The sequence below is a fragment of the Molothrus ater genome, chromosome 11, assembly GCF_012460135.2.
Source record: "Molothrus ater isolate BHLD 08-10-18 breed brown headed cowbird chromosome 11, BPBGC_Mater_1.1, whole genome shotgun sequence".
Classification (NCBI taxonomy): Eukaryota; Metazoa; Chordata; class Aves; order Passeriformes; family Icteridae; genus Molothrus; species Molothrus ater.
The window spans coordinates 13,254,094-13,280,926 of NC_050488.2; the positions used below are offsets into that span (position 1 = coordinate 13,254,094).

General features: G+C 37.2%; 1 protein-coding gene across 2 annotated transcripts in view; it reads right to left on the bottom strand.

The window, feature by feature from the left end:
• The window catches only part of FHIT (fragile histidine triad diadenosine triphosphatase), a 518,625-nt gene that overhangs the window by 358,252 nt on the left and 133,540 nt on the right, over positions 1 to 26,833 (bottom strand). The gene's annotated exons all lie outside the window — the stretch shown is intronic.

Consider the following 26,833-nt stretch of genomic DNA (forward strand, 5'->3'; position numbering starts at 1 on the left):
AACTTAATTTTTGTACATCTTTGCATGGAGAGAAAGCAAGAAACCCACTGGGTAAAGTTTCTGTGTTAGTTTTCAAAAGAACAGCTGCCTTCTACCAGAGAGTAAAAATTCTTTGCATTCAAGTGGAACACTCTAACTCTTCCCAAAAAACTCCACTACAGCTTCCAAGTTAAAATTACTTGATTCTCTAAACAATAAAGTTCACAAAAGAGAAATGAGGAAATGTATCAACTCTACAGAATCTTTGATTTTTTATTTGTATATTCCCTTTACACCATGCACTGGTAACAAAACAGGCAAGTTAATCATTCAGTCAACTGATATAATTCAATAAGCCACTGAACTTGAATGCTCATCTTGGGTAATAGCAATTTACCAGTTGCATGATTGGCACAGTTCTTTGGAGAGAATTCAATTATAAAAACGACATTTTATCTGCTTTTCTTTCTAGGTTCCAACCTTCATTTTGGGCTCCATAATAAAAATTAATGCCAACCACAGAATCACATGTTCATTTGTTTTTTCTCATGCTTCACTGTCTTTAAACATCAGCCATACACAACCCTCTTAACTCACAGTGACCAAGGAAACATGGATTGGTAACTTGAGTTTATAAAACATAAATATATGTTCATTGAATTCTTGCATATGCTCCAGAAAAAAAATGGCATTACATACCAGCCAAAACCCTTGGATGCATTCCAGAAGTGAACCCATTCCTTCTTCCTTTTTTTGTGCTAAGCAAATTTTAAACCCTACCAGCTGTTCTTTCTTTCCTCGGTTTGGAGTATAAGGCTTTATCTTAAGCTGGAAAGGAAGTTCTTACACCTAGGAAAGCCCATTTCCCATTATTTTGTAGTGACACAGCTTCCTAGAAAATTTATCAAAAGTATGACGCCTGCCAGATGTTACTTCTCAGTAGGAAGCCTTTCCAATTGCCTAGCAGATATGTTCCTCCCACAGTTTTTTCCAAATATTTCCCTTTTTTTCCCCCCCAGTCTTATGGCACTAAAAAATGCCTCAGCTATCTGCAAAATGAGAGAACTTGAATATTAAAATATTTAGTTACCCAGTCCTCTGAACCCTTAGGGTCCTATGCTGTCATTACAGTGGGAGGCAAATTTTTGTAATGTCTTCTGTACCAGATTAGCCCCCTAATTTTTCTAATGCTCTTCAGTCTAGAGCACCTTTTCAGATTTTACCACCAATTCAGGGAAAAGATGAACAGCATTTGAGTTCTGTAGCCTTCCTGCTTAAGGACACCAGAAAATTACAGTCAAGTTTCACACAATTGATATTTTAATATGCTGGCAAATGGGCAGATGGGAATGAGGTCTTATTAGCCATTCAGGCACAGGGAGGTGCAATTAAAAGGCTCTGGGGAGGGCAGTGAACAGGAGCAGGCAAACAGGTGTGGCACAACTCTGAAGGCACAGCAAGCAGGAAGGGTTGCAGTCATCCTCCTGCTAGTGGGGTTTTTATTTTCTGTTGGGGTTTGGTTGGTTGGTTGGTTGATTTTGGGTTTTATTCCGCAATGGTCACCAAACAATCAAAATTATAGCCAGTAAAGTTTACCAACCCAGGCAGGGCCTGCCAAAAAGGACTGTCTGTCCAGACCACTTCCTCTAAGGATTGTTTGAACCTGTCAGTACTACCACGGGCTGGTGCAAAAGACATCTCCCTGCAGTGCAAACAGGTGAATGATCTGTGATTCTGAGGTAATACTGAGGAAAATTTGTAGTTAACTGCAGTCAACACACTGGTTTTAAATTTAGGTTGCTAATTTGTCATATTTGAATTTACACAGTTTGTGCACTCCTGCAGTACCACCCAGAGAAACATCCCTCTAGAAGGACTTGGACGCACATGTGTTCACTCTTGTAAGATCACAGTTCATTGTTTTAATCCATAAGTTGGTTGTGCTGAGTGAGGTCCATTTTTGACAATAACAGGCACACTATCTAGGATAAGAGCCTATGGAGCCAGTCATTAGTGAAAGCACTTCTCAGAGGAAAGATTATCAACTCTATTAAATGCTCTATGGTTTAACTACAGTGATTTTTGTTACCAAAAAAAAAATACTGTCTAAGAATAGATACAAAAATACAAAATCCTGCAGATATTAAAGCCCTATCATGCAACTAGGTTCATGATAAAATACACTATTTATGGTCCCTAGCAGTCTGGAGCAGGGACTCCAGTCCCAACCACCTCACCTTGGCAAGTCCATCACTGGCCTTTACAAAGCCTTTGGAATGGGCCAGGAAGTGGCACAATATGGATCAAATTTGCAACCTGAAGAGTCTGTTTTCCCTGTGCCAACTGCAAACAGAACACACAGCAAACCACCACGGAAGAGGAGACTGGATCAAGCACAGCACAACAGCAGTTTTCCAAGAAGGATGCACAAGCTGTCCTGAGCACCAGCCACAGCTTGACAAAACTTCAGAACCATCTCAAGGAAAAAGCATTTTTCACAGCTATTGCCACCAAATCACTGCAAGTGTGACCAACCTGCCCTCATCCTGTCACCCAGTGTGGCCTCACTGGGCACAGCCTCACTCAGGAACAGGCTGCAGACTCTGCTCCAGTGTGACACACACAAATGAAGAGATATTTTATAACACAGACTCTTGAAAGCACAAGGATTAAAGTACAGCACTTCTGCTGACAGCAGAAACATTTATTTCTAGTCCATGGATACTATTTGGGGAATATTCTTTTCATATAATCTTTTATTTTCAATTTAAATGAAGCAGCATTATCAGCATGTTAAAGAGTTCATTCATTAGAATTAGAAACTTTCTTATAATACTCTAATACTTTTTTCTCGATAACAGCTTTTTAAATTTTCCAACTGCATATTTGTATACATGTACATACACTCCCTATGTTTCCAATTCATTATATTGAAGCACAGCACATAGATTTCTTTATTCCAATATTGGCAATTCATGGATTTCCAGTGTGTTTAATTCACCCCTACTGATAAAACTCTCCATGATATTCATTTCACACAGAGAACCATCATATTTCATGCAGTCCTTGAAACTCATTGGTAAAATCTGGGATTTTTTTTTTTTAAGCTTTTGTACATTTTGGATTAATAGAAAGTCCCAAACCCCTAAAGACATTAGTGTTCAAATTAATAGAAATGGCTTTTTGATCTTAAAATTGCAGCAATTATCATATCCCATAAATTGCAGGAAAATCGAGTGGCTTGAATAAACATTACTTGCTCCCTCCCAAAAACTGGCATCTACCATTTGCCTCATTGAATGCTAAAGCATACAAGAGAAAAGTCTGCATTTATTCTTCATGTTAAATTAAGTAGATCAAGTTTCATTAGTAATGTATGCATATTATTAAAAAACTCAGTTAAGTCTTGATTTTTCAGGAAAAGTAGATAAATCAGGATTAAGTCTAATTTTTTACCATCAATAAGACAAGTAAAAAATGCTGCACGCTTTTTAGAATTGCAAAGCTCAGCGATGAAGTCCCTGGGGCCTTAATTTCCCAGATGTCAAAGACTCTCAGGAATTTCAATAATGATTATTAATCATCTCATAGTACTTCTCCACAAGCATAGAACCCTTCCCCTATGATATGGTGTTGGTTTTAACCCCTAAATTTTAAAAATACAAGGCATAACAGACTAGAAATACATAAATTGCACATCTTACTCTCAGGAATTTTGTGACAGTCAAGACTTCTGCTGCTGCTTTTTCTCCCTCCCTATTGTGTCTTATTAATCTCCAGCACATTACTTTCCATGACTTGATAAAAGTTCCTTTCCTATTTGAACGTTCCATAGCAATCCATCATTGTCTCAGGCAGAATGGGTGTAAGTTATATCCTCTCCACAAAGAATAACCTCAGTGCCTCCTTTGATAGCAACATTCACGTTGATATCATCGTGACTATTTATGACAGCAGTGTCAGGGACAGAACAATGTTCTCCTCCATCATAATTGCTGAGGTGGAAGAAGTTACACAACAGAGATTAAGTTGAGTCAAAGTGCCAGGTACTCTCAAATCAGCAACAAATATAGACTGGTTTTAGCTTGATATCATGGCACTTTGTGGTCCAAACACATAATTAGTTGATCAAATCACATGACAAGTTTGTTTATTCACCATCTGTCAGCACCTCTAGGTAGTCACCTTCCAGAAGAGTATCTCTGCCTGCATTCTTGCTTTCCCAGATGTTGTGGTGATTTTTCCTACCTGTATCCTATCCATCAAAGCCATGTAACAACCTGCTGGAAGCGTACACAGCAATGTTGGACAAATTTTCCACAAAGCCTTTTGTGATCTGCTGGGAGGCAGCAATGGATTAAGCACAATTCAACTTAATGACACTAAAACAAGCTCTTCCAGCTGAAATGCTCAAAGACACACTCTGAGCATTATTAATTGTTTGGGAAAGCCAAAACAACTTGGAGATTCTCATTCTTCTGGCTTCTGCTCTTCTGGAGACTCACTGCCCTTCCAATGTCTAGAAAGTGCATCTGTCTTTCATTAATGGGCTTGAAGAAAGAGAAGGGAAATAGGGATGCTGCAAGGGAGAACAAATCTCTTCCTTTCCTCCCACTGCAAAAGGAGTGATGTGTAAGTTTTTCTCCCCTTCCCCACCAGTATTTACAGAGCACATGGGACAATGTTCTTACAGCCTGTCCTGAAGAAATGCAACGGCAGTAAGAGAGTTGTTTACAGACCTGAATGCTAAAAAGGAAGAGCACAAGGACATAGGAATAGAAATTCAATGCAGATGGCTTACTGGAATAGTCTGTCAGCAAAGGAAGGAGGTGAACACTCGCCCTTGAAGAAGTTCAAGAAAAAGTTCGTTTCAGCATCCCTTAAAAAGATATACTAAAATAGTGTTTACTAATATAATATTTCTGATTTTTCAGAAATACATGTTTTAATAACTGTCAGCTCTTACATTGAAATTATATTTGTGTTAATATTTCAACACAAATATAATTTCAACACTTTTATGTTCAAGAATAGAACAGACCCTTGTGATTGAATCAAAAGAAAAAATATTTGGAAAGTTTTCATTCTGTCCTCAGCAAAGAAAATAATAAGTAAAATATTGTTTCTACTCAACTGGCTTAAGCAGCACACATAGTTATGGTTGTTAAGCTCACCACCCAGCATTACTTTATAAGGTTTGACCAGGATTTTTGCTAGTTTTGTCTTAGTTCCTGACTTTTTCAGTCACCATATTTCTCTACCTAGATGTTTTACTAGGTCTCTTTTCATCTTCTAGCTTTTCAGCCTTAGCTTTGCAAGCAGGGATACAGGGCATCAAAGGAACAGCTGAAGCACCAAAAATAAGCAAGCAAGAGAAGGCAGCACCCTATGTGACAGGCTCCCCAGCATTTTTATGCTTATGTTTCCACAATTTCAATTCAACATATTGAACAAAAAAAGATCATCAAGCAACTACAAAATTTTACTTTCTGACACCAATATGGTTTGTTGATGAGAAAGAATTTTTTGAAGGCAAGCGTAAATTTGATTGGCAAAAACGTGATTTCTGCTCAGCTAGGTAAGTGTTGTTTTTTTAAGAGACTACAAAGACTTAATATAAATTAAAATTCAGTGTTTTAAGTTCTAAAGCTCAACATAAGTGAAAGGATTAGACATAAGACTTTCTAATATCAGTTCAATGTATCAAAGATAACGTGTATGGCAGGAAGCATTCTGGCACATCAAAGAGAAATAAGTTACAGACATCTTTTGTAATATTTATCAGCTTCTCAATCTAACATACTTCATACACATGTATCTTTTGAGCTATTTGGAAATCTTCTTAATCCATCCTTTCCCTGATTAATATTCAGCACTGCAAAAGCAAAGTTCATGGGATTCAGCCCCCCAGTTACACCAGCTTGGTTTGTCTCCCTGTGCTGTTCCTGTACTGCTCCAAGACACCCTCCAGTGCTGCTGTGCTTGGTTCTCTCAGCATCCAAGGCAGAAAGCAAACCCAAACACCTCAGAGAGCTGCAGGGTTGGCCAGTTCCAAAGCAGCACAATCTAAACCTTTCCAGTGGAGCTGCTACACAACAAGCATCCACAATAACACCAGGAACAAATATATATACCACAGGCAGTGTAATAGAGAACACTCAGTATTTAACTCCCAAGCCCTGACTAACCCTGCTGGGCACAGTGGGACTGGCTTGTTACTGTCTGTCAAGTGTGGGAATGTTTCATCCAGGGGAGAGAAGCACAAGGAAATATATCCAAGTGAGAATACAGCTGAGGGGAAAAGCCTGTAACACCAAATCAGTTTTTTAGGCCAAGGCAGCTTCTTCTACATTCAGTTACACCCCGAACCTTTTTATTTGTTACTTATATTTTATTTTTTAAAAATGTATCACTGACTACATAGATTCTCCCCTTATTTTAGTTTGCTACTTCTTACTGTAGGACAGTACATGTGACAACACTTCATCAAAAAAACAATAAATACTCCTAGGCTATTTTTTTAAGTTCCTTCTTGAAGAACCCTACATTCAACTCCCCTATTGCCTAGCAGAAGCCTGAAAATACTGCCAATGTTCCAACATCAGTTTCTTTAAACCTCATTCATTCTCCTACTAGGACTATGTGCAGTAATGCACATATAATCAACAATAAATACTTTAGCCTTAGCAAGGTGAGGTAGTATCTATCAGAGAGATGAAAAATATATGGAAGCATCTTGGGGTGGTGTAGGTTCCTTTTTTGAATCACAATAAGAGTGTTTGGGATTTGTTTTCATAAACTTTTAACTTCAAGCACTCTTAACTGAACTTTGACTTGATTTTTGCTTGTTGGGATATGAACCAAAAATGTTCTCTGTTAGTTTCTCATTAATTTCTCTTAGTTTATCTCACTAAACAACTACACTTTAATGCACTTTAAAAAAGAAGTTAGGTAAACAATTCAGAGTCCAGCAGATTCTTATGGAGGTCACTGTGTGTCGTGCAAACACCTGCCAAACATATGCTTTGAGAGAAACTTTTAATTCTCTGTTTATTTATTGGTAACAGTACTGCAAAAGAGCTGGACAGAAAAGCAGCATAAAGTCTGTTGAGAGGTGACTTCAGGGTTGCCATGGAAATTTGTCTGTGAGCATTCCTCTGTGTGTATTTGAGTGTCAAAAAATTCTGCATTGGGCAAATTTAGCAGATAAGGAGTCTGCTTTAGGCTGAAGAAGCTCAGAGAAAAAGCCTGCATCCCACAGCTAAATCACGCAAGGAAGCTGATGCTAGCAGTGCCTTGAAATTTCTGTGAGCATCTCACACCTATGAACAACAGATGTGTAAAGCCAAAAGCCCTGTGTCACCCTCACCCAGCCAAAAGCCCCGTGTCACCCTCAGCCTGCCAAAAGCCCCGTGTCACCCCCAGCCTGCCAAAAGCCCCGTGTCACCCCCACCCTGCCAAAGCCCCGTGTCACCCCCACCCTGCCAAAAGCCCCGTGTCACCCCCACCCTGCCCCGTGTCACCCTCAGCCAGCCAGAGCAGCCCCTGGCTGATGCTGGCTCCCACCTCTGGCTGGGCTCTGTGTGCTCAGCACCCTCTGGAGCTCCGAATGCTCGGATCACTGATCCCCCTTTAAGTAACATTTCCTACAGCCTCGGCCCCAGGGCTAATACAAGTGTAAAATGGGAAAACAAAAACTACTGCCTTTCAAAGAGCTGACATGTAGAAAACTCCCTAATGCAGAACTCTCTTAGCATACTTTTTGTTCCAGCCCTCTAAAACAGCCCTGCTCTGTGTTGTAGTTCTCATTGAAGAATGAATTTAACTTTTACCTGTGGGTTGAGATAAATAAGCACTGCCTTGCACATTAAAAGTTGTTCCTTTAATAAGACTTGCTTCTAAACAAGTCAGAATATTTCCTATAGAAGAAAGTGTAAGCAGAAATTTTCCACACAGGGACACTGAAAGGCATTTTGCAAAGAACTGGAGTTTCCTCATCACCTTTCTGGCAATCTGCTATTTCTAAGTAAGCCCTAACAGCCTGATTTTGTTTAGAAACTTGTTTTCTGTAGAAAAAAGACCTCATATTAAAATGGAAACATATTGCAAGAAGAGGTTGCTCAAAGTAACATTTCCTACAGGTGAATTGTTTAAATGAATTCTCACCTCATGATAAGCATAAAATATTTCAGCTTTATCCTTTTGGTTAATTTTACTTAAATGATTCTAAAAACTAAAACACATTCCAGTTGAGAAAAACCTCATACTTTGTATGAAAGATGAAATTCATCATCAGAAGATATTTTCATACTAGAGAAATTATATTTTCAAACCATAGAAATTACATTTTCCTTATGATATTGTATTTTTCTGAATGATTTTGAAATCAACCTAAGTTTATGCTGTGGAAATAATCAGATTCGAACTTTTCATTTTGATTTATTTCCAACTACTTTTTAATTTTTTTAATAAAGAGAAATTTTAGGTTATTGTTGCTATGTCCTACCAAGTTCTCTCCCTGAACAGTATTAAAAAACATTCTACAATGATTATCACATGCTAAAGATATACCTTATTTTCTAATTTGGGATATTTGCACTAAATTCACAGATAAGAAATGTCACTGAAGGCCTGACTATCCTGGGCAGGTATTACAAATATAAAGGCTGTGTTCATTTGTGTGTGAGCACACACAACCCCATATACACTTTCTGCAAATAGAGAATTGTGGTGGGGGGACCCTGGCTGGATACAAGTTGTCACCACAGCTGCTCTTCAGAAGTTAAAAACAGGTTTAAAAAGGTTAAAAACATTGTAACCATAATTGACAGGTCTGAGAATGTCCTCATGTTCAAGTTACAAGCATTGGAAGAAAAGGAGTTTGTGACAGAAATGCTGACAAAACATTATGACCATTCTAAACACAATGCTATAATTACATTCTTTGATTAACAGCTGGTTGAAAGAATTGCCACCCAGAACAAAACTCTGATTTCTAGCTGGGAACAGTCAATCAGAATTCCCAGATTATAGAAAACTCCTACAAGACACTATTATCTATACAGCCACAGCTAGAAGGTGTCAGGGAATCAATTCATATAATATGCCAGCTTAATAAAATCTGCATGCAAAATTTATGAATACAGTAATATTCCCTTATATTGTAAGTTATTAATGGTCAATTTAATGACTATCTACAGCTGAAGTGCTTTGGTTCTGTATGATATTTTAATCATCCTTAGGCATTTATTTAAATGCATTTCATTTTATAGCCATCAGCTCCTCACAGATAAGACAGCCATTACATTCATATGGAGACATGAGAGGTAGCTACTAATTCTGTCTTTAAGCTGTTATTGATCCCTTAAAATTTACTACATCAGGAAGAGAACTACATGTGCCATTACAACAGTGCTTGTTCTGCCTAAACTAGACTAAAAAGATATTTATGAGAAGTACTCAATGTGTAATCATTCTAATATCTCTATGTTTACAGTGCACAGCCCTACATTGCTGGAAAAGCAACATTCCCTGAAGATGAAGAAAAAATGTGGAATTTAAATACCAGTATCTTTAAGATGAAGCAATGTTCTCCTTACTCCATATTTACAACAAAACAAGACTTCTTAAAAGCTTTTTTTTTTTTACATTTTGTTGAAGGTATTATTCAAAAGTTCCTTTTGTTGCTCCCATATAGAAATAGTCATGAATATAAATAGCCTTATAATAAGTATGTGAAACTTCTGCTTGGATCTTTGGTCAGACAGGATGGAAAACTGAAGAAAGCAAGTCCTAGGAGACTGGAGATTTTCTTTATTATACAGAAAAACGGTATCTTTTAGATCAAATCTGATTGTTGATCCATTAAACTTGCTATAAGAGACCTGATAATCCCTACAAGACAGAAGAAAAGACTGAGAATGCAAGATGGAACATAGCAGTTGTTTACAATCAATGTGCAAAGTATGGGCTGAACACAGTCCCTGACTCCAATAACAGCCATAAAAAATTGATGAGATACAATTTTCCACCCTACTATTTTTTGAGGCAACTAGTAATCATTAAATTAGGACTTTTCTATTTGTTTGCTGTTTGTTTGTCCTGTACAGTCAAAGGAAAAGGAGTTGAGAGACTCTACAAAGAGATCAAGGACACCACATATGCATAATTTCCCCTCTTTCAAGTAAAATCTACAGCAAATGTATCCTCCTATGGAAAACCTCAGTCACCTTCACTGGAAAGGATAAAAGCCTAAATCTCATGTTTATTTTCCATATTATAACTCAGTTTCTCTTTTCATCAGTTTGAGATAAATATAACCCTTACAGAATTTAGATCTCCTCCTATAAGTATTATGGCTCACAAAGCTATTTCTACTTCATATATCTTATGAATACAGGTAATTAAAATTCATTAAAAACCATTTTAATCCATTACAATTTTCCCCATGTCATCAAGCAAGATAACATATGCACAAGCATTGGACTAAAGCAACAAACTAACCAGAGAATGGAATCAGCTAAATGAAATTGTACTAGTGCTGCAGCTTCCTGAAAATAAAACACATGCCTGATCAATGTTTGGAGTATCTGAATATACAAATTGCAGTCTCAGATGTATTTTAAGCCCTAATGTGATTACAATATTATGCTTAGTAAAATATTTCAAAGGCTTCAAGAGAAATGTGATTCTTAAATAGGAAGACATTCTTCATTTCTATTTTACTAATGATACAATAAACAAAGTGTTTCAAAAACGGTGAAAACAGTTTAAGAACCCACCCAAACTCAAACTGTTTTCATATGGATCTGTGCCTCAGGGAATCAGTTTAGTGTAATTTATCTACTGTCTAGTAAAAGGCAAACCCCTGTAAAATCTTTATTTTGGGTCACCATTAGTATCTCTTCTCCACTCTGCTGCCTACTTACTTTTGACATACAATCTGCCCCCTCTGCCAAATCTGGCAGGGAATTAACATTTCCAGCCTAAAGATAAAGTATAAAATGTAAATGTTATCATGCTACACACATGATAAATGTTCATATCCAAAATCCTTTATACTACTGTCCTTGCGAATTTAGCCCAAACTGGCAAGCTCAGTTAGGAAAGACAGTTGAATCTATGAGAAAACAATTTATTGACCCCTCATGTACATAATTCCTTTTCTTTAGAATAATTTATAAATGTGTAACCAAAGACAGTAATATGTAATAATCTTTTTATTATGATTTCATAAATCTTTAAAATTATGGTTTTGCTCTATAAATACAGCATCTGCTCCTAGAAAGTTCTGCTCAAAGCTAGTTTTATTAAATGGCCTCATTTGAATAAGTAGAAAGACATTAAATTAATAAGGACTATTCACACAAGTACACAAAGGTCAAATCAGCACCATTTTGACTGGTCTTCTGTTTGTTTTATTCTGTTCTGTAAGCTAAGTGCAATAACATAACAAAACATGATGATGAAAATCACAAAGGATTTTGTTTATGTTGTACACATGACTTGGTCAGCCCCCTTGGCTCTGGCCTGCAGCTTTCTGGCACAGGGATTTTTCTTGTGGAACTGCTTTGCAAGCCAGGATCCTCTGTATTCAGAGGAGCAACACACTCTGAATATGCACAAGGTTCAACTTGGAAGCATCTGATAAACACTGTCCCCAAGCCATGGCGCTGCTGCAGCTGCAGCCCCTGGCATGCAAGGCATTGCCCACCCAGCTGCTGGGGGTGAACAGCTGGCAAACCCCAACAAGGTTTTGTAATTGTATTCCAGTGCTTTAAAAAAAAATAAATATGACAACAATAACTTTTCTCTCATTGCCAGACTCTCCTAATCAGTACAGGGTTATAACTCACCATCTTTTGCATATCCAAGGATAGGCTACTTTTCAACTCCCTGGTAATAACACACACCTCAAATCACAAACACCATGCTCAAGGTTCCCATTTCCTGCTTGAGCAGCCCTTTGACAACTTGTGAAGTGGGAGTTCTGGTGAGATTGAAAACCTGTTGACTGAGGTAGAAGCCCAGAGCAGCAAGGAGCAAAAGAATACTCAGATTTTAACACCCTAAAAATAGGTACTGGAAATCACCTGGCCTTCTGTCAGCCCATTCAAGCACATTTACATCATACAGGCACTTAAGAGAAAATATCCTTCCACATAAATTCCCAAGCTACCAACTTCAGAAGGGTTTTACGACTTGCACAACATGAACAAAAAGTAAATTGGAGCATTAGGATTGCGATTTAGGTTTAATACACAAATCAAGAAGCACTCCAAATTACTGTCAGCGTATCTTCAGAGGGGGAAAAAGAGGGTAAAAAGAAGGGATGCTTCCTCTGAGGCTGTATACAAGTTTAAAAGTTACAAAATTCAACAGGGAAGTAAAATAAAAGCCAATTGTACTAAATTCCATGCTAAATTCTATTGTTTATGGTAAATCTGTAGGAGAACCTCACAAAGGCAGTAGTTTTAATATCTTCAGACAGCATGTGTTTACCTAGGCAGCTATAGAAATCAGGAGGATGGTTAGTCTTAGCCATCTACAATGGTCAATCACATATTTTTAGGCACTTGAGTGCTCCAAGTCCATGGTACTTCCTGCCCCAAGCCATCAACTTCCTGAGCATTTAAGTGACAGAATAACACCTTGTTGTGATTTCAGTTTAAATTCTCTCAGAACAAAGGTCTGGGTTCCCAAGGTAGGCTCTGAGAAAAGAGGGTGAAATTGCAGTTCTACTGTAAAGACTATGGAATTTTTCCTTTCTGCTGATCAAAAATAGCAGCCAGAAGGTAGTGGTTATTGATATACTTTTATGCTGCAAACACCTGTAATCTAAAGATGGCTTTAGTTTTCAGCAGAAGTTAAAACATTACCTGTAGTAGTTACTCTTAGACACTTAATACATGACGTGACCTACTGAAAGTACTTTACTGATATTACTGACATTTGTTTAACCTATAACATTAATTCTTTGTAGCTCAATAAATCTGAGTATCTTCCCCCTGTATCATCAAAAGACTGATACTGACAGAGAAAGTCAATCTGAGGCCCCCACAAAAATAATAGCTTTCTATTACATTTGCCATTTCACCTGAATAATTCCTGATAATCATGAATAATGATGTTATTTGACATTCTAATGATATCATGCTGTGCAACTTCAATCCATCAGTCACTGTCAGGAAGGTCAAATATTTGTATTCCATTACATTATGCAGAGTTCATTAAACAGTTAAATGACATTATACACCTTAATTATACTTCCAAATGAAACTAGCACATATCATTTAGATTTTAGAGTCTGTGTGATGCATCTCCATTTAAAAGAAGGATCATGATTTTGAATATTTGCTCATGACAAAGAAATATATTGAAAATTCAAACAGTAGTTTTTCAGCTCTAGCAAATCCTGATGTGAAGATGAGTTCACTTGCTACACCTAAAACCACCATGTTCTTCACAACCAAGTTTATCATATCTGCTGGTCCTATGGGTTACTTAGTGATCCTAACAAGAGCTCAAACACTGAGACATAACTACCCCAGGAAACTGATTGCTGATTAAAGCTGTCTGGATCCAAAATGAGAATGTAACATTTATGCAAGGAAATTTGTTATCAGTAATATTTTCCTCTTCTTCAAAGCAATGATTTAATGTTTCCCTCAACACAACTCAAAATCTGCTGCAGAGGATCAAAACCAACATCAGAAAAAGGAAAGAACCATATTTAGCTGTGGAGTTAAAAGAGTTCTATTTTATTATACCTAACATGACAAAACACTACACTCAGCCCAGCTTATCAGTGTTAATACTTACTACCAAACTACTACAGGAAGTAATCTAAAAGACTTGCTTTGCATGAATACAACTTTTTTTTTCTCCCATCAAAACTATTGTCAAGAAAAACGGTAAAAGGTTCTTAGACAGCCATTAAGCAGCTATCAGAAGCTATTTATTGATTTAAGTGGACTCTTTAAGAAATCCTTGTGACTTTATTAGGAATCCCCTTTCTACCACAATCTTCTAAATAAGACACATAGACAATAGGCAAAGACATGGAAAAATGAATACAAGGAAAATATGTTTAAAATCTACAAAAATTACAAGTAAGGACAAGACCTTTTTTGAATATTGTATTTACCAGATTGCAAAAGCCTTATTAAAATCCGACTTTCCTCTTAGCTACAAATTGGCTACTTCTGAAAGGAGTCTCTGAGTCTTAATATTAAGACAAAACCAGCCTTTTTATTACATTGTCTTTAATTTATTACAGTATTTTATGTATGGGAAAAGAAGAAAATTCATTCGATTACAGCAGTTATATCCTCCATCTAGCTTGATCCACTGATGGGCAATGTGCTTTTAAGTAATCAAAATCAACTCAGTAATGAATGAAACTGGAGAAGTTCAGCAAATTTCAAGAATCCTGTTGAACATGACCTGAGTTAATTATAGGGTTTCCTTTTCCATATTAGTACAGCCTTATTCACAGAGCAATGTATATCTGTTGGCATGCCTAAGTTACAGCTAAAACAACTAAACCAATACAGGTTTGGAGAATAAATGAAGACATTTTAATTGAGTAAAGAGCTGCCATCATATACAACTAGCTGATCTAAAGAGTTTATTTAAGTCTAGTTATCTTTCATTGCTTTCTGAAGAACTGGGAAAAAAATACTGTTTTCCTTCTGATAGCTGCCAAAAGGTATTGGAGGGAACTGGGTATAAAGAGTCTACCAGTTTCTGAGTTATTCCCTACTGTTTCTCCAGCTTCATTAAAATTATTTTCCAGTAATGACATTTTTCCAGTTATTGGGAACTACTTCCAAATGTCTTTCATTTGTGGTATTTTTATAGTCCAAAGTGATCTGAGCTACACTGTCATCTGCAGAGTCAAACCTAATTAATTACTTCTCTACTTCCTTTTGTTAGTGCCAAATGCACCATCACATCCTTATTACCAAATACTGCAGAGGGGTGAAGGCCAGGACCTGGGATTCAGTGTCTTAACAGAGCAGATTTAAAACCCTAAAGAAAACAGCAGCCTGTGTCACATCCTCAGCATTCAGTGTGCCCAGAACTCCAAGGAGGAGGACAGAAAAATGATTACTACCTTTTTTTCTTTCATATGGAATGGATATTTTAAACTCAATTTTCAACTGAATCTGCATATAAAATTTTAGAGTTAATTTAAGCTTCAACAATTTAAAATAAAAAAACATTTTAGGTCTAATATTTTTACATCAAAAGGCACAAAACAACTAATATCATGAGATGAATCATGAAACTGAAATCAATTTTAAACCTTGCTGCTAACTGGGCAAATTGAATTGCTTTCAGTATATGCAGCACACTTGTGCTTCCCTTTCCTTAACAAACAGACAATCCAACAGTCACTACAGGTAATGATATTTAATTACTCAATGGGAATGGCACTTTCACAAGGTTTATCACTGTGTTGCATAGAATATGTGTTTATATTAAAGCTAATTTTGGAAGTTTTCAGTTTCATTATTTTACAGAACAAACAAGGCTGTCATGGAATATAATTAGGACGTCACAAAGGACCTTCTTAAACAGATATTCAGAATTCTGTGGCTCTGACAGCAGAGGCTTTGCAGAGTGCAGCAGCTCAACTGACAACCAACAAAAATTAGATTCAAGAGTTGGAATAACATTAGTTTTAGATGAGTCTGCTGGCTTTCACTGCACTCCAATGCAAGGAACAAGGACAATGGGATAAGGAGCTCACAGGGAAGTGCCTCAGCCCTGCAATAGTGGGACAGTCAAAGGTCCACTGTCTCTCATAAGAAACACAAACACATTTTATACCTCCACACTGTTCCTCTTCTGTTCAGCATTTGTAGTGGCATTTTTAGTTTTTAAATAAAACACTTGTAAATACATCTTTTTAATGGTCACATCTTCCCAAAAATGTGAATTCCAACTGGGAATATTCTCAAATTCCTTATGTGTCAGAGTATCTTACTCTTAAAGCTATCTTCTACCCCTTGTAGGTAGAAATGAACAATTTTGGTCAGTCTGTGACTACTGACAAACTGGTACAGTGTTAAGAATAACAAGTATGCACATCTTGCTAAGAAGGACAAATATTAATCTTTTTAAAGTTAATGAAATTGCCCCTGCCTATGAGTGGAAACAATTATCAAAGGAGACCAGCAGCATGCTCTCAGCAATGGCTTTGAAAAATCAAAGCCACCAAATATATATGGCAGAAAAAGCCTTAAATACCATTTAAAACCAAAATACAAATTAAAACCAGAATCAGATTAGATAAATCATGATTTTTCTCTCTTCAAACCTGCAGGGATAAAGAGCATGGATTTAGTAAGTTATTGTTTTTCCTCTGCAAACCTGAAGGGATAAGAACACAGGAGGTGTCTGACAGGTGAGAACACTGTCATCTCCTCACAAAATCACCAACTTGGGAAATAGGCTTTAGAAGTAAGCACCTATCCTTATGTCATGCAGTAAATGGGCACAACAAACACTGGAGATCTACAACAGTCGACAATTTTTCTTGCAAAGATTAAAAAGTTTAAACAGGGAAGGAGAAGTAATAAGATGGGAGATAGTTATTGCTGCTGAATCCTCTGACAGATCAGATGACAATCTTGATTCAACTTTCATTATTTAAAAAGACAAATAGAGCATCTCTCTGTGCCTTCTCAATCGTGACAAAACACAGGTATCAAGTCACATTATTTCCTTTACTCTGATATGTTGTAGGCAATATAAAATGATCCCCCATGGACAACACTTTAGCTGAGGTACAAAGTTAAATTCATTCAGGTACCATCAATGTGATGGTTAAAGATCAAGGGGGATCTGAGAAAAGACTCAAATCTGGATTGCACATCACTCCCTTTCCCCTGCTCCTCACCATGCCCTCATGTGGAATAAATAGAATATCTCAAAAGCAGAAGATTTTTTGAATACACAGGTACAATAGCCATCTAACCACTGCACAGAAGAGGACCTTGCATTTTTACAGCTTAGTTAAAATAGTAATTCTTTTACCCTTTCATTTAGTAGAGCCAGGTTCTTTGTATCTGTTTCATATCAAAATATTCATAATTATGTGTGCTGGCATTTAAATTAGGAAGATCAAACCCCATTACATTTCCAAATAGATCCCATGTATAATTCTTACCTATGGCAGGTACAAAAAATCATCTGTTTAATTTGCACACAAAAATGCCCCTGGTTTTAGCAGGCAGTTTTGCAAACTGTCTGCTACACTGCAAGCACTGGACAGATACAAACGAGCAGATAAATCCATGGGCTTCTAAAATAGCAAGAAATGTAAAAATCAGTCCTCAACAAGAATAAAGAATCCACACCACACATCAAGGTTCCAGTAAAACAAGCAATGCTGCTGTGAATGCCAGATAAATAAACCAAATTTTTCTTGTTTAAGGATGAATAAATCCTGACCGGGACTCTTGCTGGAGGTTTGGATTAAGATTATCATTCATATGCAGAAAAAGAAAACTCATATTGAATTTGTGTCTCTACAGTTTAAAAAATGGTCAAACAAGCTTAAGATTTGTATATAAAGATGTAATAAATGTCATAAAAATCATTGTGCCCTTTCTTTTAACACCAAACTCTCATGTAAGAAGGATGTTTCGCCACATTAAAAAATTATATTCGATACCACAGGTATTTATAAATAAGTCATAATTGATACTAGATGCATTTAATTTAATTTGGTTAAGGAATATGAGAGAAAAGGGAAAAATTTGCATTGTTTTCTAAGCTAAAATGGCCTCAGCAAAATATTATGTTAAGTCAGCAATGCTCCATTAACATTGCTGATAAAAATAGAATTGTACAACTCCGCAATATTTTTGTGATGAACTTTCTCCAGGTCAAATTCAGATTTTTTTTTGAAAGACAAGCAAGTATAACTTATTTTATTAATATTGATAGGGTCATAGTAAGGAAACATTAATTGAGCAGAAATGTCATTAGTATGCTTCCACATGACTGGATACTAGTTAAGTGGTTTTCTTTTTTTTTTTATCCTGAAAATCTTCTCACTACCTAAGAAGGGTGTCAATTCCACATTTTGCATTCACTCAAAATGACTGTAGAAAAAAAAAACATAGCAATAAAAAACTTTCTTGCAATACTCTGCTAGTTCCTCTGCTTCTCAGTGTAAGCAGCCATGTCTCAAGTGTCTCACTAAATTTTTTTAAGAAGAGTCATTTGAAAAATACATTTATCCTATTTCAAAGTGTTTACAGACTTTTCACTCCCAACGTAATTTCTCTCCACCATAACAGAGCTATGCAAATTGAATTTAAAAGTTTGACTTCATTTTGTCTTTAATTTGCACTACCTGGAGCTAAAGCAATTGGCAGGGGGAAGAACACACAATTTCATTTTGAAAATATGCCAAAGTTTTATACAGAACACTGAGATGGGAGGCAATTGGCCCTAACAGGAAAGCATTAGATTGTTTGCAGTATTGCTGGTGGTGCTTGCACCAAACACTCAACAGGGAGGTAAAGCAGAGGTGTCCTGATATGTCCTCATGATCAGCCAGTAGAAAACCCAAACCAGACTTTTTTTCACATGCAGTTCAAATTAATTGAATTTTGCCTTACAGTGAATGCAATTCACAGAAGTGTTAAAATGTATAGAAATACAATCACTAATATATGAGTTACTATATATGAGTTATGCAGAATTTTAATGAATTCTAAATTAGTTATTAACAGATATTTAGAAATAGAGTAACTTTATGTTCCCTTTCAAGCTCCTGGCAGGAATATGAGGTTAAGAGGTCAATAAAGCTGCTTTATTTGTAATTCTCCCTATTATTAAAGTTAAATCATACCCCTTCAGAAATAAGATGCACTTCTCCTTTGAAAGCTTATCCAATTATGTTGGCTTCACTTCTTAACACACCTTCTTCCCTTCCTTTTTATATCAATCTTTCTTTTAAAGATGAAATTCCATTTTGAAGGCTTGAGAATGGCAAAAAAATGTCACAGCTCATTGTTGTCCCACTAACAGTCCCCATCAGTCAGAGAGTGAGAGAAAAAGAGAGAAATTGTTCTCAATTCCTCCATGTCAACCCAGATTCCATTATTATTCCTCCATACAGATATTAGCTTCTTATTAAAGAGAAGTTCAATCTTGATTTCAAAGTATCAGATAATAACAAATGTTCCTCATCTCCAGCAATTTGTTTCAGTCACAAAGTTTACTTTAAATATTAAAAAAAAAATCACTGCTCCTAGTTCAGGAATCCCCAGATTCAGATTTACAGCTATAGCTCTTATTAATGCCATTGTTAATCTAAGACTTCTATTCCTGGAAAATTTGTTCCCATATATATAAACCTGTTTCACCTTCCCCTTTCTCTACTTCTCCCTTCTTCCCCTGCTCCCCAAATCACACATGATTTTCAACTAATTAATGTCTCCAGGAATGTAATGCTTTCACAATTGGTCTCTAGGATTCTTCCCAGCCAGGAATGCCATTTATTTACTGAGCCAGGTGCTCACTATACTTTTTCCTCACCTTTATCTTCGGTGTATGAAGGTAGTAAAGTGAATTAAATCCCAAATTAGTTAGGCCTTACGCCTAAAACATCATTAATGAAACTGAGCCTAAGAAAGTGCTCCTGCAATACGTGCTCTCAGTGCCTGAACTCTGGCAATGTTCATTTCTATGGCATAATTTAAATATATAGTCTGTATCATATATTCTTTCTCTACAAGCAGGCAAATTCTATCTGGGAGTGACAGAAAAAGAAATACTGAATGAAACAATGACACATTTTTAAAATATGTTCATAAATAGTTCCATTTTTACATACACATTGGAGTAAAATCTTGTATTCTGATACACAAAGTTCATCAGACCAGAAATGTTCATCAGACCAATAAAAAAAATCAGACCAACAAAAAGCAGAATTTCCAAATTTACGTACTTAAATTCATACTCATTGCACACAATTTCTAATTCTATGAAGCAAATAGTAACAGGCCACCTCAATACATTCCCAATTACCAACAGGAAAAGATCATTGAATCCTGAACTAAAAGCAACAGCTCTTAGGCAGCCTCTTAGAGGGATCACTCATCTGAATGCAGTACAATGTTACACTGGAGCATCAGAAGAAGAATATTCAACTTTTATTGTACAAGATGAACATTTCTCAAGAGAGATCACTGAGAGATGCTGAGGTTTTCATGTTTTGATTAGAAGCAGTAGAAGTCGGCAGGTTACAAGGAGCAGCACAAGTAAAATACATTAGCAAATGAATAGCAGCCTGTGCACACTTGTGCAGCCTTAGAAACCCAGATATGGTATGAGTGATAAAGCGAAATACATCTGTATCCATGAATTATGCACTCCACTTCCTACTCTAGCCTCATTTTACAACAAAGCCTCCATTGTCTGCTATGTTGATATCTAACTTTACTCAAGACAACTTACTAAAACATAATTTACTCAATTACCTGCTCAGAGAAGGTGCTTGACCCTCCGCTGAAGCTCTGCAAAGCAATTATGGTGCCTTTTGGAATCACTGTACTTGATAATCTCATTTATCACTTCAAACCACAGAGGAAAACATTCCCTGAACAAAAGAAGGAGCACAGGTGAGCACCTTTGGACACACAGGAGGTGGGAGACCCTGTATGTGCTCCCCTCTGGAGCAGCCAGTGAGGGAAAGCACACACTGGGTATGAGTTATCTGCGCTGTGCACTGGAGAGGAGGAAAACAGGGAGGGAAGGACTCCACCCTACCTAAAAACAATAGAAGCCAGAGGAGCTGAAGCCAAACAGACTTGAGGCCTTGCATCTCAAAACTCAAGCTATTTTACACAGGTATGTGGAAGTCTAGTACTGTGTCAGAGCAAAGAAATTGTGCTTAAGATTTCCTTTGAGTTGCATCTGAAAAAATCTGTATTGGTGACTGGACTCTCTCCAGATCTCTGTACCTGCACTCATTGTTCATACAGTAAATTGGCTTTACCCCCAAAGACTAACCCCTACACCAGGCAGTCTGAAGAGATACAGATCACTCTATGCTCTGGAGAATGCACTAGGATGGCACATCACAGGGGCCTGTTCCTTCATTCCAGGCAGCATTTCTGCTTATCTCCCATTTACATGGAATGCCCTTTACTTCCCTCTTGGCTGCTGAAGGTTGTACTGGTTTGGGCTGGGGGGAGAGTTAATCTCCACAGGAGCTGCTCTGGGGCAGTTTGGGGTTTGTGCTGGAAACAGCATTGACAACTCAGGGATGTTTGCACTGTCACTTTGCTCCTCACCCCACCTTGTGGGGTGACACAAGGAGTGGAAGGGGACACAGCTGGAACAGCTGATCCCAACAGACCCAAGGGATATCCCAGACCATGAGGGGTCATGGTCAGCATAGAGAGCTAAGGGAAGGAGAAGGAATCCAAAGAAGATTTGGGAGGAAGAAGGAAGCCAAGGGGTGTTCAAACTGTTCCATGTAACAGGGCACTGCTCTCCTAGGGATGGCTGAACATCTGCCTGCCCACGGGAACCAGAGAATGAATTTCTTGGTTTGTTTTGCTCATGTGAGCAGCTTGTGCTTTACCTGTTAAACTGTCTTTATACCAAACACTGTTTTCTTATTTTTACCCTTCCAATTCTCTCTCTCTTCCTGCTGCAGGGGAACATGAAAGTGACTATATGGTGATTAGTTGTTGACTAGGGTTAAACCACAGTAAAGGTCCTCAAAATATAAGGAGAACAAAATGGTTACTTGTGAAATGATGAAATATCTTCTTTAGAATATGATTATGGTACATTAAGGAATATTAATGTATGTTTCAACAGAAAAATACCATATATTAGGCTCTTCACAGCAAGAAGAGATGACAGATTAACACTGAATCACTGGATCACCTCTTAGGAGTTGCAATAGGAAGTTCATGCCAGATGCCTCTCAAAAAATGTGTTCCTGAAGAAAACACATAGTTGTATTACACTGAATAGCACAAAATAGCCCAATATGCTGGAAACAATAAGCAATAAATGAAATTTCCAATTGACTTTCCAGCAAATCTATTCTCATTACAAATGGAGATTTTGCATGTATTGCATTACTTATGGTAATTGTGTGACATCTATTATGAATAACCATGTATTCCAATCATCTCTTTTAATTATATTCTGCTGTAAGAGCAAGTCATGCAATAGCTTGCCCAGACTTGGTTAACTGTGTGTGTGCTGCATATCACTTTCTAATGGCTATATTGAGGAAAAAAAGGTGCACAAACTGTAACAGGAATGGCTTGTAACTGTCATCTCCTTCATTAGCTAGAAACTGTTTAAATTAGTAAAAAAATCTGAACTTAAATCCAGTTATATACTGAGAGAAAAAACTTGTTTGTACTCCTTTCTTTTCTGAAATTCGTAGTAATTGGAATTTGAACGCAAAGCTTGTGGTTATCTGCTACTGGTGCAGGAACATAAATTTTCTATAGTGTCAAAAGTGCAACAGCAGCAAACACCTCCTTTATACTTGTTATCTACCATCCATTTGTTTATTTGGGTATTAATGACATGATAAAAAGGATAAAATTACAGGTTTGTTCAGTAAGTACACCAATTACAAATTTGCTCTCTACTAGACTAGAAAGTAAATGCTGGACTAGAAGTATTCATTATTTATAGAATCACAGAACCTGTTCAGGTTGGGAAAGGCCTTTAATCTCCTGAAGGCCAACCCTTTACTCAACACTGCCAAGGCCACCACTAACCCATATACCCAAGTGCCACATCTACACATCATTTAAATGCCCCCAGGGATAAGTGATCCTTCCATTGCACTGAGCAGCTGTGCCAGAGCTGAGCAACGCTTTTGACAAATACATTTTTCCTAATGTCCAATCTAACCCCCCCTCAGAACAACTTCAGGCCACAACTCTGTCCTATCTCTTGTTCCTTGGGAGAAGACACTGGTCTCCACCTCCCTACAACCTCCTTTCAGGTGGTTGTAGAGAGTGATAAGACACACAGGACTTGACAGTTTTTTAAACAAGAGTCCCCATTATTGTGTTAAACCTCAAAGGAAACACTCATTTAACATTTCCTGAGTCCTGCCTTAGTTTCCCTGCCACTTTTCATACAAAACTTTGCTACCACTTAAATTCATATCCTTCTACATTGCTTTGCTCTTCTGCTTTTCAAGCTTGACTTCTTCCAGCTCCTTAGATTGATGCTTTTCTCACTAAACATTTGGCCAGGTTTCTTGCTATGCTAAAATAAATTCTTTTACCAGGTATTTCTGTCACCCCAATGACAGAAATCTCAAACTAGATTCACTTCAGTTACTTGGAAACTAAAGTTGTAACATGCTTTGAAAATTGATAACAAGGGCAAACATGACAAAATGGGAGCCCTTCTGCGCATCCCTGGAGCTCATAAGGACAAGCAGTTCCACTTTAGAAGACACACATTACTAACACACCTTCAGAATTGGACAGTTGAGTGCCCCTGAAACACAAAGAGTAGTAGAGAGGTTCATGCATAATGCCGTTTAAGGCATTTATAAGTTCCAATCAGCAATGATGACAAACAGGTGAATAAAAGCCATTAGACAGAAATGGGAGTTTTTAGCTGAATTTCAATATTCGTTAGCAATGTAGTCAAGAAATTTAGTTGCATAAATCCAACCTATTATGACACTGCTTACAAGCCCAGAGATCTCATTACTCTCCACACAGTCAGGGTTGAAGGTTGGTTCAACACATAACTATTAAGAGACTGCTCACCCTCCACAGCCCTGGTAAGATGCAACAGGTTCCAACCCAGGAGCTGATGCCTCTCCCTTATGTGGCCTTACACAGTTTTCCTAACACCTCTTCCAATGTAGGTTGTGCTACAGCCTGAGAAATTCTTACCACCAATCTGCTGAATACATGTAAATAAGTGATTTAACTGGTAATTTATTCCATTTGTAAATAGGCAAGAGATACTTCTGACCATATTACTTTAATTTTTTTTTTCCTTTCTATTTACAATACTGGCACAAAGGATTTAGAATGGGATTTTCATCAATACCAGTATATTAACACAACTATAACAATGCAAACAGAATTGTATACCCTTATGGTGAAGGACATCCTCTTTCAACAGTCAGCACCTTCCAAGCAAGACAAGATTTGAAGGGGGAGAAAGCATTTTTATCAGACCAAATGAGACAGTTGAACTCCATCCCCACAAATAAGTCATACAGACAAGCCTTTGTGCACAGAGCCGTGAATCTCTTATCTTCACTAGCAGCATTTCTTAATGGGAGTCAAATACCATCCTTTTGTTTGTAGACTGCAAACAAAATGACTCCAGCCCTGAGATAATTAACTGGCCTCTCTACCACCAGCAAATTCAAGTGGTTTGCATACACAGAGCGGATCAGTCATTCCTTGGGCTGTTGGAGGAGAGCCCTTTTCCCAGAAGGGAGCTGGAGAGTACAGCAAATACTCTGTTGGCTTGGTGCTGCCAAGGGCACAGTCCCACTCATTGCCCTCTGTACAACGCAGCTTAATTTTGCTGAAAGTTATTGAGCATAGGAACTGTTTTTCTTACACTCATTTGTGCAAGTAAACATTATAAAGCATTAATAAATCCTACTTGAGGGATCAGTAAGGAAGAGCCATGGAACAGCTTTATTTGGAATCTGAGGTAAAAAAATTCAGGAGTTTTCACCAATACGCAACAGCTTCAGATAGTTATAATACATAAAGTCTGAATTTCCTCTGCATTCCTAATGAAGAGATATATTCTACACTTCCTCCCCATTTAAAAAAAAGATGCATCATTTATATTAGTTCTTCAGGAGGTCTTCTCTGCACAAGCAAATGAACTGCATCCTCCTCCTAATGCCCTCCTCTTCAAGAGTTATCACACATTTCGAAAAATTCATGTAAGTAACTCAGGCCTTATTGTACCAAACAACATTTTGTGTCTCCATTGTGATTCCCTTGCATCTCCAGCCTCCTATTTAAATTAGAAAGCCTTTACCAAACCCCTTTACTTTTATCTCTTTGCTAAAGAGCTAAATGGAACATGACTGCTCCTTAACATTGTGCTAAACAAACTAATAATAGTGGTAATGTATAGGAAGCTTATGTAATGAGAACTAAAGAGTACTTTCCTGCAAGATTAGATATCTCAAACAAGTTGTTGCAAACATGCAGTGCACATTATTGGAATATGTAGATATAAACATATATTTGGCAATATAACAAATTTTATTTTCTTAATCTTAGTTTTATGGTAAATATTAACACTTATTTAGGCTGAAACCCATAAAATTCATACTTACAGAGCATAGATATAGATATGATAAATGTTTAATGTACTAATAAAATCATAACAGCAATTCTGTATGTTTAGGAAGAATTTAAATTTCATATACAAGATAAATACCACAGTTTTCAACCAAACTTGTGAGAGAATACTACTGTTCTTTCTAGTGCGCTATCTTCAGTGGAAACTCTGTCAGATCTGAAACTAAATGAAAATTACTTGGAAAATATATTAACAATAATAATACTAAAAGACCATTTATTTTTAAGGAAAGCATTAGGAAAATATTTGTGGCACTACAGAACACATCAGTCTGAAGCAATACAGCCGTTGTGACAGCAGATGACAGGGAGCTCCCAGCCAGACAAACTGTGCAGCAGAGCAGATGCTGCTCTCACATTGCCTGACCCTGGATCCCATCCCACCCCTGCAGCAGACCAATTACACTGCAGCTCGGGGTGTTAGCAGCCCTTTGAAGGGAGCATCTGGTTCAACTAATGTTTTCTCTGCTCATTAATAACAGGAACAAGCGGCAGGAACTCACAGAACAGCACACGGCCTCGGCAACAAATAATGACCATTACCTCCATGTAGTGATGAAGGTGCCAGAAAACATCATATGCTTTGGGGTTTTATACATGGTCTATTCCCCACAATCAGAATACTTTCTGGTGGGAAAACTTAGATATCTATGAAAAGAGCAGTACAAAATAGTCCAGCGAAATTCAGTATGTAACAGTTAAACAGTCTTCCTTTTTTGTTTCTGTTTTGTTGGGGTTTTTTAGATGGAAAAACCTTTTCATAATCAATCCCATATGAAAATTTGTTGTAAATGGTTTATTCTAATTTATTACACACATACGTGCGCCCTTAGTAAGGGAGCCAAAGTGTCCACAAATTTCTATAAAAGTACTTGTTCCCAATAACCCTCAGTTTGCTGTTCCCAGCTGGAAAGACTGTTCCTTTTAATAACCAATTCAATAAACTGCTGAAAAATGCTTTGTATAATATAGTATTGCCATAGATCTGCTGTTTGTCTCTGTCATTACACACTGCATTCAATCAATTTACAAATGTTGCTGTGTTCCTTTTGTGCTAGTTCTTATGGCACCCTGAACACAAATCTAAAGATCAATACCTTGTCTACTGAAAAAAAAAATGGACATAACTAATGAATAATTTTATTTATAATAAAAAGTCCTAGTCTCCAATTGGATTCTGCTAATGTCAAAATTCATTTTTCATATTTAACACAAGATGAAAACAAGTACCCTGCACAACACCATAAGAAAGGCAGTGATAAAAACCAGTTCATATTTATTGAAGATGGGAGTGAAACCATGTAAAGCTCTGGTGCAGGGCTAAGAAAATATCAATAAAATGGTAGGCCATTCACAAGGTATCTGCTACCACATTAAAGCACAAAAGGTCCATGTCAAAGAGCAGATGGAATTTGTTTCAAACAGCACCACAGTTCTGCTCTATGGAAGCAGCAAGGTTCTGAATGAAGTAATTCAAG